At 39.1% G+C, this 14,532-nt stretch overlaps 1 protein-coding gene across 1 annotated transcript in view; it reads left to right on the forward strand.

Annotated features, from left to right (window-relative positions):
- Positions 1-14,532, forward strand: part of LOC145518095 (uncharacterized) — a 574,529-nt gene that overhangs the window by 50,590 nt on the left and 509,407 nt on the right. The gene's annotated exons all lie outside the window — the stretch shown is intronic.

The raw sequence follows: 14,532 nt of genomic DNA on the forward strand, positions 1-14,532 counted from the left end.
ATGATTTATCATGGAATTTTGAATACAGTTCCCTGTGCTATACATTAGAACCTTGTTTATCCATTCTAAGTGTAATAGTTTGCATCTACCAACCCCAAACTCCCAGTCCACTCCTCTCCCTTCCTGCTTCTCCCTTCCTGCTTCTCCCTTGGCAACCATGAGTCTGTGCTCAGTGAGTCTGTTTCTGCTTTGTAGATGATCATTTGTGCCATATTTTAGATTTCACATAAAAGTGATATCATATGGTATTTGTATTTCTCTTCCTAACTTACTTCACATAGTATGATAATCTGTAGTTGCACCCATGTGGCCGCAGATGACATTAGTTCATTCTTTTCTTTGACTGAGTAGCATCCCATAAACGATTGTTGATTTAGAAGTTCAATGTTATCTTTTAATAGATCTTTCCTGTAGCTCAAACGGCAAAGAATCTAGCTAGATTGCAGGAGACCCAGGTTCAATCCCTGGGTTGGGAATATCCTCTGGAGAAGGGAATGGCAATCCACTTTAGTATTCTTGCCTGGAGAATCCCATGGACAGAGGAGCCTGGTGGGCTACAGTCCATGGGATCGCAAAGAGTCGAACTCAACTGAACAACTAACACTGCTGTGTTATCTTTTCTTTTTTAAACTGAATCTCCCAAATTTGCTGTAAGTCAGGTTGGTTCAGGTGATCTACTTTATGTAATTAGATAGTGTAGGTCCTCATTTCTCCAGTTACATATAACTGATCTGTCTGCAAGAAGATGCAGTGGGAATGAAATATGTTAGTTTTTTAGCTACATCCATCTTTTTAACTTTTAACATGTAATATTTTGAATTGTTTATTAAAATGTTAAAAAACTATAGAATGTAACACATTAGAGCCCAGAAACTGGCCTGTACACACGGGGTAATGTGACTCATCTTTATCCCCCCAAACTTTGTGTTGAAAGCTAATGCCTGATGTGATGGCATTTGGAGGTAAGACCTTTGGGAAGTAATTAGGTCATGAAGGCAGAGCCCTTGAGGTTGGAATTAGTGTCCTTATAAGAAGCCAGAGAGCTGGCTTCTTCTCTTTGCATCACTGTGAACATGATGAGAGGTTGACAGTCTGCATTTCAGAAGAGGACTTTGACCAGAACTGACCATGCTGGTGTTATGATCTTGGCTTTCAGCCTCTAGATCTATGAGAAGTAAATGTCTTATAAGGTGATAAAACACCTTATAAGGTACGCATCAGTATGGTGTACTTCGGCATTTTATTATAGCAGCCTGACTTGACTAAGACCCTAACTCATGACAAAGGTGACAGTGGGAAAAGGCTAGTATTTTCAGAAACAGTACTGGGACAATTAGCTCTCTGTGTGGCAAAAAATGAATCTTGAGCCATAAATCACGTTGCACACACAAATAAGTTCCAGATTGTCGCTATAACTATGGATTGTAGATATAATTGTGAAAGGTAAATACACCTTTGAGAAAGAAATAGAACAGCTTCTTAAATTTGGGATTGAGAAAGCTTTTAATTTTATACACAAAAATACTGAATATAGAAGAAAATAGATAAACTGGATGAGATTGAAATTAGGAACTTTAAGAGGTATCACTGAAAGAATGGAAAGGTATATCCTAGTGATTTTTAAAAAAGGTGTATGAGATGCCACTTCCTCCAATGGTTTTCCATCTTCCTTAGGAAAAAAAAAAAAATCCCAGTTCCTTCTTATCTTAGAAGATACCAAGCGATCTGGTCTCCACTCCCTTCTGCCTCAACTCTGCCCCCTTTCCTCTCAAGCCAAAGTGTCATCTCTGCCATGTTTATTGGTAGGATTTTGGTACTTATCTTTCTTCCGTTTGAATTTCTCCACCCTTCATTGTCATAAGCCTGGCTCTTTGCTCCATTCTGATTTCAAAGTCAGTTGTAGGGAGGGGCCAGTGTGAATGAATTGCTCAGATGCTAGGATATCTCCATTTCCTTCATGGCACTTCTCACTCTAGAAGGTATTATTCACTGCCCCAGTGTGGGAGGAAAGTACAGGTAGAGGAGACTGAATTTCAGTTTACCCACTTAAAGTGTAATCTGTAAGTAACAGAGGGCAGAGAAGAAGCTGAGTGGATTTTCTGCAGGGTACTCATCAAGTTTCTTTAGTTTGCTGGGATTCTTTGCTTGGATAAATACAAAGGCTCATGTAGAGGCGGCTGGGTATATGTTTACTTTCCTACAGAGAGAGCCAAGAAACCACTGCTGTGGTAGGATTGCTAAAAATGTCTCTTGCTGACCCAGTCCAGGAAGTCTTTGGGCTTGGAAATGGGTCTCAGACATGTGTTGCTAGGTCAGAATTGCTTATAGCTTCTAGTATGGGAATTCTCCTTTCCCTGCCCCTAGAGTTTCAACCACACGATGACCAAAAATTCAAGAGAGGTAAGCATTTTAAGACATTGACAATGGCTCAGTGGGTAAAGAATCTGCCTGCAATGCAGGAGACACAGGAGATGCAGGTTCGATCCCTGGGTGGAGAGGATCCCCTGGAGAAGGAAATGGGAACCCACTCCAGTATTCTTGCCTGGGAAATCTCATGGACAGAGGAGCCTAGTGGGCTACTGTCCAGCGAGTCCCAAAGAGTCGGACATGACTAAGCAGCAGCAGTCATAGGAAAGAATTCTCAAGTTCTAAAAGAAAATAATTTTAGCTTTGGTACCAGCTTGTACCATATTCTTGGACTGCCTTTTTCTGAGCTCTTCTCCTGTGTGTACCAACTCACCTTACTTCTTTATCAGCGTGGTAGTCTTACCACCTGAGTCTTTTGAGTTAAATCTCTTTAATGTTTCTAAATCTTCTTTTTCTTTCTGTCTCTCTGCCCTACATGTGTTTCCTCTGCCTGCAGTTCTTTTCACAGTTCGGTTCAGGACATTGGATTGATTTTTTTTGTTCATTTGATACCTTTCTTCTTACAGTTTTGTTTGGAGTGATAGTGAAATCATATATTTAATATCCTTTCAATGTTTCTACTTTATTTATAATGACATTGAATGTCTTATACTTTCTCAGACAAAGGGGTCCCTGGGCATTTATATCCTTTCTGCATAAGTGCCAAGCCTCTTAACAGACACTGCAGTCAGTCTCCTAAAACACTGATGATGTATCTTTTGCTTCCATGAAAATTTTGAATAGGTTCTAAAGCATCCCAAAAAAGAGAGTTCTTAGTATGCTTTTGAAGCCTTCTCTAATCTGGTTCCAACCTTTTCTTCCCTTTTACTGTCTACATATTAAACTGTTCCAAGGTTTGCCTATCTTTGGCACTTGGTCCGGATCTGGACTTTTGCCTGCAATCGGCTAAGAAAAGCTTTTACATTTTTAAATGATATAAAACAATAAAAAGACAATCAAAATAATAGTATTTCATGATATTGAAATTGATGTGAAATTAAAAGCTCAATAACAACAAATAGAATATTATTGGAACAGAAACATGACTATATGTCCAGCTATTGGATATAGCTGCTTTTTATATTACAACAGCAGGGATGAGTATAACACAAAACCTAAAATATTTATTATCTGGCCCTTTATAGAAAAAAAAGCTTACCGACCCCTGAACTCTTCCATTTTAGCTGAATTGAGCTGGTTCATCTACAAAATTCTGCTGCTGTTTATGTGTGTTCTTAGGACTGAGCCAGTTATTTTAGTTTTCGATTTTCTCTTCACACCTGCTCTACACCATGGGATAGATGTTTATCTTTTTCCTCATTGCTTCCTCCAGACTTTTCTCTTTCCCAGTACCTCGCACTGACCAGCTTGGTTGAAGCTTACAATGTCATACTGTTGTCATCACCACTACCCTCTGATGCGGTTGGATGTAAGTATCCCAGTACTAATGTTAGTGACTTCAGTATCTGCAAGGATGGATGATTCTTTCTCATCTCAGCCACCTCGTGGTCCAAACTTGTCATTACCTGTGACTCTACTGGATTCATATTCTCAATGGGTGTATGCTCAGTTGCTTGGTAGTGTCTAACTCTTTGTGACCCTATGGACCATATCCCACCAGGCTCCTCTGTCCATGGGGTTCTTCAGGCAAGAATACTGGAGTGGGTTGCCATGTTGCCATTTCCTTCGCCAAGGGATATTCCCCAGCCAGGGATCAAACTTGTGTCTGTTTTGTGTCTCCTGCGTTGGCAGGCAGATTCTTTACCACTAGCATCATATCCTCTCTAGCGTCATATTCTCTCTCTCTCTCTTTACATATATATATATATAAATATATGTATATTTTGTACATATATTTGTACATATATATGTACATATGTGTATATATATATATATATATATAGATGCTGGTTTAGTTGCTAAGCCGTATCCAACTCTTTGTGACCCCGTGGACTGTAGTCTGCCAGGCTCCTCTGTCCATGGGATTTTCCAGGCAGGAATCCTGGACTCGGTTGCCATTTCCTTCTCCAGGCGATCTTTCCCACTCAGGGATTGAACATGGGTCTCCTGCAATGCAACCAAATTCTTTACCAACTGAGCTACCAGGGAAGGCCCAAAGGAACTTGGGATGTGGTGGTTTAGTTGCTAATATATATCTTAGCGAACATATATATATATATGTATGTATTTTGGCATGCTGCTTGGCTTGGGGATATTAGTTCCCCAACCAGAGATTGAACCTGGGCCCTCTGCGGTAAGAACATGGAGTCCTAACCACTGGAACACCAGGAACTCTCCATATTCTCATTTTAAAAGCATCATGGTCTATGATAGTCACTCCAGTCTTCCTGGATCACCTTGTATATCTAATCCAACAGTCTGCCATCCAGCAGCTCTCCATCTTTTCACTCTCTCTTCCTGCTCTTGTTCTCACTTCCTGTCTGGTCCATCTTAGATTACATGGCCCATTATTTTATTAATTCCCTTATATACACAGGTTATAATCCTTTATCCCAAACCCTGAGGTCTGATCTATTTCCAGATTCAGATTAAAAAAAAATTAGATGATAATATATTTCCTCTATACCGTGTTATGTAATATCTGCAGTGTAACTGATGATTATTCCCAAGTAAGTGTTATCAGTAAGGGGTCTAAATAGTTTTGTGTCTGTTCAGGTTGAATTTTGCTACCAGATGAGTTGTGAGCAAACTTATGAAAGCAAAACAGAATAAAACATTCCTTTTTCCATGCTCTTTTTAGATTATTAAATTGCAGAAAGGGATGTGGACCTGGGCCTTAAATTCCTTGTTCCATTCTCAGTTCATTTTCTTCTCCAGTAAAGCTTCCACCCTGGTTAATGCAACCCAACCTACTCTGAATTGCATCCAGGCAGCTGAGCAAAAGGCACACCTGTACTGATGGTGCATGTGTGCTAAGTCTCTTCACTCGCGTCCGACTCTTTGGACCCCATGGACTGTAGCCCACCGGGCTCCTCTGTCCATGCAGTTCTCCAGGCAAGAATATTGGAGTGGGTTGCCATGCCCTTCTCCAGGGGATCTTCCTGACCCAACGATCAAACCTGTGTCTCCTGTAACTCCTGCAGTGTGGGTGGATTCTTTACTGCTGAGCCACCAGGGAAGCCTACACAGTCTATGGAATTCTCCAGGCTAGAATATTGGAGGGGGTAGCCTTTCCCTTGTCCAGGGGATCTTCCCAACCCAGGTCTCCTGGGAAATTATAATTCCTAATGGAGTGGGCTCCTCTTCATGTCCAGTAACAGTGGTCCTCATCAGCAGTTGTATCGCCCCCTAGAGGGCATAAATATGTTGTGTTGTTGTTCAGTCCCTAAGTTGTGTCTGACTCCTTGGGATCCCGTGGTCTCCAGCATGCCAGGCTTCCCTGTCCGTCACCATCTCCCAGAGCTTGCTCAAACTCATGTCCATTGAGTCAGTGATGCCATCCAACCATCTCATCCTCTGTTGTCCCCTTCTGCTGCTGCCCTCAATTTTTCCTAGCATCAGGGTCTTTTCCAGTAAGTCGGCTCTTCGCATCAAATGGCCAAAGTATTGGAGCTTTAGCATCATTCCTTCCAATGAATATTCAGGATTGATTACCTTTAGAATTTGTGGTGTTGTCTATGGTCTAATATGTTTAAGTACTGAGCATTAACATATGGGAATACATGTTATTTTATTATGAATAACTTTCCTTTTGTTTCTTTATATTATGATGAGGGCATTATATTGATTTTAAAAATACAGGTAGATAGCTTAAATTAATTATTTTTATTATAATTCCAAAGGTGTTAAAAATATGTGTTATAAAGGAGGACATTAGGTCTGATAGAGTTGAGAACAACTGCACAAATCAGTTTACCTTCTCACTTTTATTTATATAATGCACTTTATTGTTCAAGTGGTTTTAGGCCCACAGGAAAATTGAGTGAAGGTATAGAAGTTTCCCTTATACTCCTGTCTCCACTCATGCATAACCCCTTCCTCTACCTATCAACATCCCCCACCAGAGTGGTACATTTGTTAACTACATGATGAACCTATACTGACACATCATAATTACCCAAAGTCCGTAGTCTACAGTGGGCTTCACTCTTGTTGTACGTTCTGTGGATTCAGACAATTATATAATGACGTGTATTCGCTACTACAGTGTCACATAGTGTAGTTCCTCTGCTCTTAAAGTCCCCTGTGCTCATTGCTCCCTTCCCCATGTCACAGTTATTTTACATTGTTCCCTCTTTTGTCAAACATCCCCCAGTCCCAGCAGCTATCTTACTGCACTGAGAACCTCTACGCATTCCACCACCCAACTCATCTACATCTGTACTCAGGAACTTTGCAGCCTACTTTGGCAATAAACGTGAACTGTCTGTGCTTCTATCCAGAGCTTCCTCTTCACTTATCACTTTATCACTGGAGGGACACAGAATAAATTATGGAAATTAGATCATTAGAATGTTCTTCTTTCAGATCTTTCCATGGTTGGCTCTTTCTCATTTGCATCTTTTCCTGATCATCCTTCTAAAGTAGTACTCTTCCGTCACCCTTTATTCTATTATATTGTTTTATTTTAGTCATTTACTTATGAATCTGAAATTATTTATATTTTTATTATTTTATTTTCCATCTCCTACCCCTGTGGAATGTGAGCTCCATAACTGTAGAAATTTGCTCATCTGTGTTCTGTGATTATCATTAGACACAGTGCCTGGCACATAGCATGTGGTCAATAAATATTTGTTGACTGAGTGAATAAACACATCTTAAGAATAGGAAAGCCTCTTTGGTCCTGAACCCCATTTGCAGAGAATTCAATTATAAGTCTTATGTTATTATAACTTGTTGATAAGGAAAAAGGAGAATGTTAATAACAGATGGGCTACTGATGGCCTTTGAAAGACTTGGATTGAAGGCTTTTGAGTTTTGAGAAGACAGATGCTTTAGAAAGTAACTACCAAGCTAGGATGAAAATATTTTACTAGGAACTTTGAAGTGTAGTATTCAGCAGATACTCTCTGATGGACTAATTCGTCCATTTCTTTGGCAGGGATGATGCATAAGGAGATAATACGATTTGTCATTCAGAGCCCGTGTTTGGAGCTCCCAGGTTTTATAAAAGATTGTAATAGAACATTTTAAACCAATGTATGATCTCAGATCAGCAGTATTGGCATCATGGGGGAGCTTGTCAGGAATGAAAATTTTTAGTCTTCACTCCAGATCTACTGAGAACAAAGATTGAAACTGGGGGTGAGGGGTGTCTGAACAGTGAGTTAAGGGAACAGGTTATGCAAAGGAGGTTTAAGAGTTATTAATTTTCACCTCGTGGTCAAAATGAGCAACTTGGATGAATACACACATCATTAAGTCTAGTGACTAGTCTAAGATAGCACAGGTGTTTGGCATTACACAGAGAATGGAGGGCAAGTCTATTTTCTGACTTGATTATAATGAAACACATTTTTTTTTTTCCATTGAGAGTTTTAACTCAGTGTATGAATTTCCTCAAGGCTTTTCAGTACCTTTGGGGAGAGGGTGAGTCAGAAAGTGATAGGTTTGGTTCTATGTCCTAGGTCAGCTTTGACCACCAAGGAGACAGAAAGAAGGAAAAACCTTGGAGAAATGGAAAAAAAGAAATTTGCCTGTGTGGAGGCTGTATGGAATAAAGATTGTTGAAATAGATTCCTATATTTATTTCTATATAAGAAGGGATTTGCTTTTCCCTTGGTGAGGAAGAATGTAATTTGTTTCACAGATGTTATTTAGGAAAGAAGAAAAGAACTGCAGTTGTGTTCACAAAGACCTTTGGAGTAGGCAGTGGATTCATATCCTGAAATAAAAATTCAAAAAGAAATAGATCTAGGCTTATTTGCTTGGATCTGGGGAATTATGGTGATTTACTAATGCACTATATTGCCATGACATCTTTATGAAGTCACTTTAAGCTTTCCTGTATTTTTAATTAGCAGTCGTTTAGCCAGTGCCTCCGTTCCTTGGCAGCAGTGGTCTTAAATGGCTATGGCATAAAAAATGAATAATGCCGTCCCCTCTAAACATTTCAGACTGAACAAGAAGAGATAATCATTCTCTACGTGTCAAAGATTGTTCTGAAGCAGAGTTTAGAGAAATGGAGTTTCACACTCCACCTCCACTGTTTCTTCAGTTTTAACAATCTGCCTAACAGAGGTCCTAGTATAATGCTTTGTGCTTAGTGAACGTCTTCTTTACTGTCCAGCCCCACAGTGAGTATAGCCAATGAATCCTGATGATGCTGAATCAAAAATGGCAGGAGAAGCAATATTTAAGAAGTCAGAAGTCAGGAGAGCAATATTTAAGAGTCCATGTCTGTAGAGACTTTCACTCAGATCCACCACTGCTTTAATAGGTGTGCATTTTGGCTGAGAAGGGGGAAGATTTGGAGAGTAGAGAGGAATTTGGGTGGGTATTACGGTGTGGTGCCTCTTTTCCTTACAATCTCAACAAAGCTTCACCTCTGACTTTGGGATATGCATTAATATAAATATTTAGTTTAGATTAATTCATTTAGTATTGGATGTTCTTTTTATTAATATGGATAACCCTATAATTTGTTGTTGTTCAGTTGCTTATTTGAGTCTGACTCTTTGTGACCCTATGGACTGCAGCACGCCAGGCTTCCCTGAACTTCACTGTCTCCAGGAATTTGCTCAGCCTTACGTCCATTGAGTCAGTTATGCCATCCAGCCATCTTATCCTCTGTCACCCGCTTCTCCTCCTGCCTTCTATCTTTCCCAGCATCAGGGTCTTTTCCAATGTGTTGGCTCTTCACATCAGCTGGCCAAGTATTGGAGCTTCAACTTCAGCATCAGCCCTTTCAAAGAATATTCAGGATTGATTTCCTTTAGGATTGACTGGTTTCATCTCCTTGCATTACAAGGGACTTGGACCCCAACACCACAGTTCAAAAAGCATCAATTCTTTGGTGCTCAGCCTTCTTCATGGTCCAACTCTAACATCTGTACATGACTACTGGAAAAACGATAGCTTTGACTATATAGACCTTTGTAGGCAAAGTGAGGTCTCTGCTTTTTAACATGCTGTCTAGGTTGGTCATAGCTTTTCTTACAAGGAGCAAGCATCTTTTAATTTCATGGCTGCAGTCACCATCTACAGTGACTTTGGATCCCAAGAAAAGAGTCTGTCACTGTTTCCATTGTTTTCCCATCTATTTGCCATGAAGTGATGGGACCAGATGCCATGATCTTAGTCTTTTGAATGTTGGGTTTAAGCCAGCTTTTTCACTCTCCTCTTTCACTTTCATCAAGAGGCTCTTTAGTTCCTCCTAGCTTTCTGCCATAAGGGTGGTGTCATCTGCATATTTTGCAGTTATTGATATTTCTCCTGGCAATCTTGATTCCAGCTTGTGCTTTATCCAGCCTGACATTTTGCATGCCGTACTCTGCATATAAGTTAAATAAGCAGGGTGACAATATGCAGCCTTGCTGTACTCCTTTCCCAATTTGGAACCAGTCCATTGTTCCACGTTAAGTTCTAACTGTTGCTTCTTGACCTGCAGACAGATTTCTCAGGAGGCAGGTCAGGTGGTCTGGTATTCCCATCTCTTGAAGAATTTTCCACAGTTTGTTGTGATCCACAGTCATAAGTAAATAGAAAAGCAAATTATGTTGATAGTTGATTTCCACTTATTCAGGCTTCCCTGATGGCTAAGATGGTAAAAAATCGGCCTGTAATGCAGATGTGGGTTTGATTCCTGGGCTGGGAAGATCTGGAGAAGAGAATAACAACCCACTCTGGTATTCTTGCCTGGAGAATTCCATGGACAGAGGAGCCTTGCGGGCTATAGTCAGTTGGGTCGCTAAGAGTCAGACACAACTAAGCGACTAACACTTTCAGTTTCCACTTATTAAATGCAATTTCTGCAATATAGCATGGCACACTGCAAGTCTTAGGCATCTGTAGTTTCAAAAGGTTGTTGATGCATAAATGAGTAAATATATTTACATATTCTTTTCCCTCTGTTTTTAAAATAAATTTTAATTTTTTAAATAAATGGGAACATGCAATTTATTGGTATCTTTAGCTATTCCTTCACATTTGCATACCTTCTCTGTTGTTTCAACTCAAGGATTAACTGTGCACCTGCTCAGTTTTGAAGCAGTGGCAGGCACGGATGCTTGATTTATTGTGACTTTGAACTTCTCCAGAGCTGTCTGGGTGAGACCCCCCCAAGGCTAAAATTATGATGAATGAGAGAAAAAACCACTAGCTGCTGCTTTTCTGATTATCTTGAAATCATTTATTAAAAATTATTAGAAATTTATTTCCTAAACGAGATAATACATGCGCACAATACAAACACAGCGGCAACAGGGAGAATCAGAAAAGGAAGTGTCTTTCCTACTCCTGACCTCTAGCCACCCCTTGTTCTCTTCCCCAAACTAACTTACATGACCTTGTCTTCTATGGCTTTTGTCGTCCATCATCTCCAGATAACTGTGAGCTGCATTAAATAGTTATTTTTCAAGGTTGGTGTTTAATGAAAAGGCATTCTTCATGACTTCCCACATATAAACCTGGGAGATGATTCCTGTAATCTGGCTTTTTAGGAAGAAAGGAAACTCCAGAGATCCTTGAGTACACTGGTTGCTTCCCTATAGAATTAATCCTACTTGTTGTGATGCCACAAATATTCACTTCTAAAATCCCTCTGCTTCTTACTGAGATAGACATTCTGAAATGGAATTCATGAACTTGCTAACTCCATTTTCTTCCTCTTTATATGGCCCCTTGAGGCTACTGTGAAAAAATAGGTTCATGAGACATTTGTCACCCTTCATAATGGTCTCTAAATTTGTTTATAGCTGTGTTCACTAAGTTCCTGATTCCAAATTAGGTTAGGTCCACATAGAGACTAGAAAATTTTGTGAAACTATGTGATAAGTGTGATTTAAGCAATCAGAGTTTTCAATATTAACATTTATGTAAAACTTAACGTTGATATTTTGTGTGTTCAAACACAAAATTCATATGAATTTCTAAGATAAAATTGAAGCTTTCAAAGAAAGATTAAGCCTGAGGAGGCATATTTTTCTCTAACACTAGAGGAAGCCCTTGGAAAAGTTTGACAAGCATTCAAAGTAGATAAATCTCTGTGGAAGTTGAATAACTTGGAATATACAAAATGAAGAGCAAAGAGTAGGTGTTAAAATTGGAACGTGGGAGGTAAATGATTCTTCAGTGGCTCTATTAAATGAACACCATTTAATGGTGTAACCATCCATGATTGAAATAAGACAGCATCAATAGAACCACTTACAGCTAAGAATATGTCCTATGTTAATAGGATTAAAAAATGTGGTACAATGAGAATACTTTTCCTACACAACTAAAAGTAAGATAATTAAATTCTGTCAAATGTTGATTTTAAAAATCATGGTTACCTTTATTAAGTAGCATTTTAATAGATGCCTCAAGAAGGTAAGTCCTGTATACCTACAGATGAACAATTTGTTCATTGTTTTCAAGAAAACTAGAGTGGTAGTTAAATAACATTTCCTGTGAGATGGTAGGAAAAACTATCAAAAAGTGGTTAACTCTTTCCCCAGGGTTGTTTACCTAAAATCCCATGATTTCCTTTGACATTATCAATTCATTTTACTGCCTGAGCCTCCCACCTCCCAGTTCAATTATTTCAGTATTTAGATTATTTAAATATTTAAAATATTTGATTATTTTTAGTATATCAATTTATATATGATTGCATCATAACTTTAAATATATTTATATAATTAATATAGAGTGTGGTACATGTCTTAAATGTAAATTAATGTCAATCTACAACTTAGGGGTGGATTTCCCACATGGCTCAGTGGTAAAGGATCTGCCTGCAGTCCAGGAGACACAAGAGCTGTGGGTTCAATCTCTGGGTGGGGAAGATCCCCTGGAAGAGAAATTGGCATCCCACTCCAGTATTCTTGCCTGAGAAATCTGATGGACAGAGGAGCATGGTGGGCTATATTTCATTGGTGAAATGAACAGTATTCAAGATATGTGATAGGCAAGAAAGATTTTATCAGCTGTACTGCCCTTAAATAAAGGAAGTATGAATATCTCATAAGATTTGCATTCCTAATCTTGTCAAAATAAGCCATTAGGTCTTCATTTAACCCTATGACCCCACCCTTCACAGGTAATGACTGTGGAATCTGATATAAGAAAGTGTGCTGATCCATCCTAGCGGCAAAATAATGCATCTGCTCTGAAGTCAATGTTTTGTGCACCCTTCTTGTTACAGCAGCCAAGGGCTGAGAGTGGCAAGAGGTTGTATAGCTCTTTTTCTGCCTACTTTTTTTTTTTTTTTTTTGGCTTGCAAGATCTTGGTTTCCTAACCAGGGGCTGAACCTAGGCCACAGGTGAAAACCTGGAATCCTAACCACTAAGCCATCAAGGAACTCCCTTGCCTACTTGCTATTAGATGTTTGTAGGATTGATGATATGAAGTCCAGGACTTACTATCCTATAGTACGTACGTGTATGGGAGCTAAGTCGCTTCAGTTATGTCTGACTCTTTGCAACGCTGTGGACTGTGACCTGCCAGGCTCCTCTGTCCATGGGATTCTCCAGGCAAGAATACTGGAATGGGTTGCCATTTCCTACTCCAAGGGATCTTCCCAACCCAGGGATCAAACTCATGTCTCTTCCATCTCCTGCATTAGCAGTTAGGTTCTTTACCACTAGCACTCCCTGGGAAGCCCATCCTATAGTACACCACTTGGAAATTAGATAGTAAACTATAAGGTGTGTAGAACTAACTAGAATCCAGCAATTTTCATCATCAGATTCTTCCAACTGTCCAATGAAATAATATTTTTTACTTCAGTATTGAACTTCATAGGTTTAAATAGCTTCCCAGGTGGTGCTAATGGTAAAGAACCTGCCTACCAATGCAGGAGACGTGAGTTCGACCCCCTGGGTTGGGAAGATCCCTTGAAGTAGGAAATGGCAACCCATTCTAGTATTCTTGCCTGGAGAATCCCGTGGACAGAGGAGCCTGACAGCTACAGTCCGTGGGGTCATAAAGAGTCTGACATGACTGAAGCGACTTAGATTTTAAATACCCAACCAAGTTGGAGAGAATCTATTGATCTGTTTTGGTGAATGTTCCATCTGAATCTGAAAAGAATGTGTATTTTGCTGTTGCAGTCTTCAGTTAAGATAAGTTGGTAGCTATTTCTGTTCAAGTTTTATGTTTACTCACTGATGTTCTGCGGCGTTATCAATTTCTGAGACACATGTTGAAGTTTCAAATAATAACTGCATTTGTCCATTTCTTTTTTTTTTTCTATCAGCTTTTACTTTGTCCATTTTGAAGCTCTATAGTTAGTTGCACACATTTAGGCTCGTTACCTAGTCTTGATGAACTGGCCTTTTTATAGTTCTGTGATGTCTCTTTCTGCCCCTGGTAGGATTGCTCTAATCCGCTTTGTCCTGTTAATGCAGCTGCTCTACTTTGTTATGATCAATGTTTACATGGAACGTCAGGGTTTTCCACTTGTAAAAACCTTACAAAACTTTAGACTCTCTGTGAAAAATGAACACTGCTAATAGTAGAAAGTGGGGGAAATTTCAATCTCAGATGCTTTAGTGCCACTAAATTGCATATCACCTAGTAAGTAATAGATGACTTAACACACTTATCCTCAGAACTGTTTGAGAATGCAGTTCCGAGATGTGATTTGTAAGTCTGAATGTGAACCTCCCTCTTCTAAATATAATAATTCTGAATATTAAAGATCTATGAAAATCAGTACCTTAAAATGCATCTCTTAAAAATAATCTGTTCATTTGGAGTATTTTAAAAATGAGTCTTATTATAAAAGATATAGCTATGATATTGAATATTTTTTGTGTACAAACCTACAAAACGTAGTACTGATCCTCTTTGCTAAAACTGTTGAATGGCCTTTGATATTCTTTTTATGTGTTCAATAATGTATCTGTCCAATCTAATGAAATATTGTGGCTCAATTTGTTCAGGGATAATGGTACAATAAAATGTAGGCTTAAGCATGAAAACCTTGTCAATACAATTTACTATGTTTTTTTGGT

Source organism: Giraffa tippelskirchi, chromosome 8 (assembly GCF_054371585.1).
Source record: "Giraffa tippelskirchi isolate mGirTip1 chromosome 8, T2T-mGirTip1v1.2.pri, whole genome shotgun sequence".
Lineage (NCBI taxonomy): Eukaryota > Metazoa > Chordata > Mammalia > Artiodactyla > Giraffidae > Giraffa > Giraffa tippelskirchi.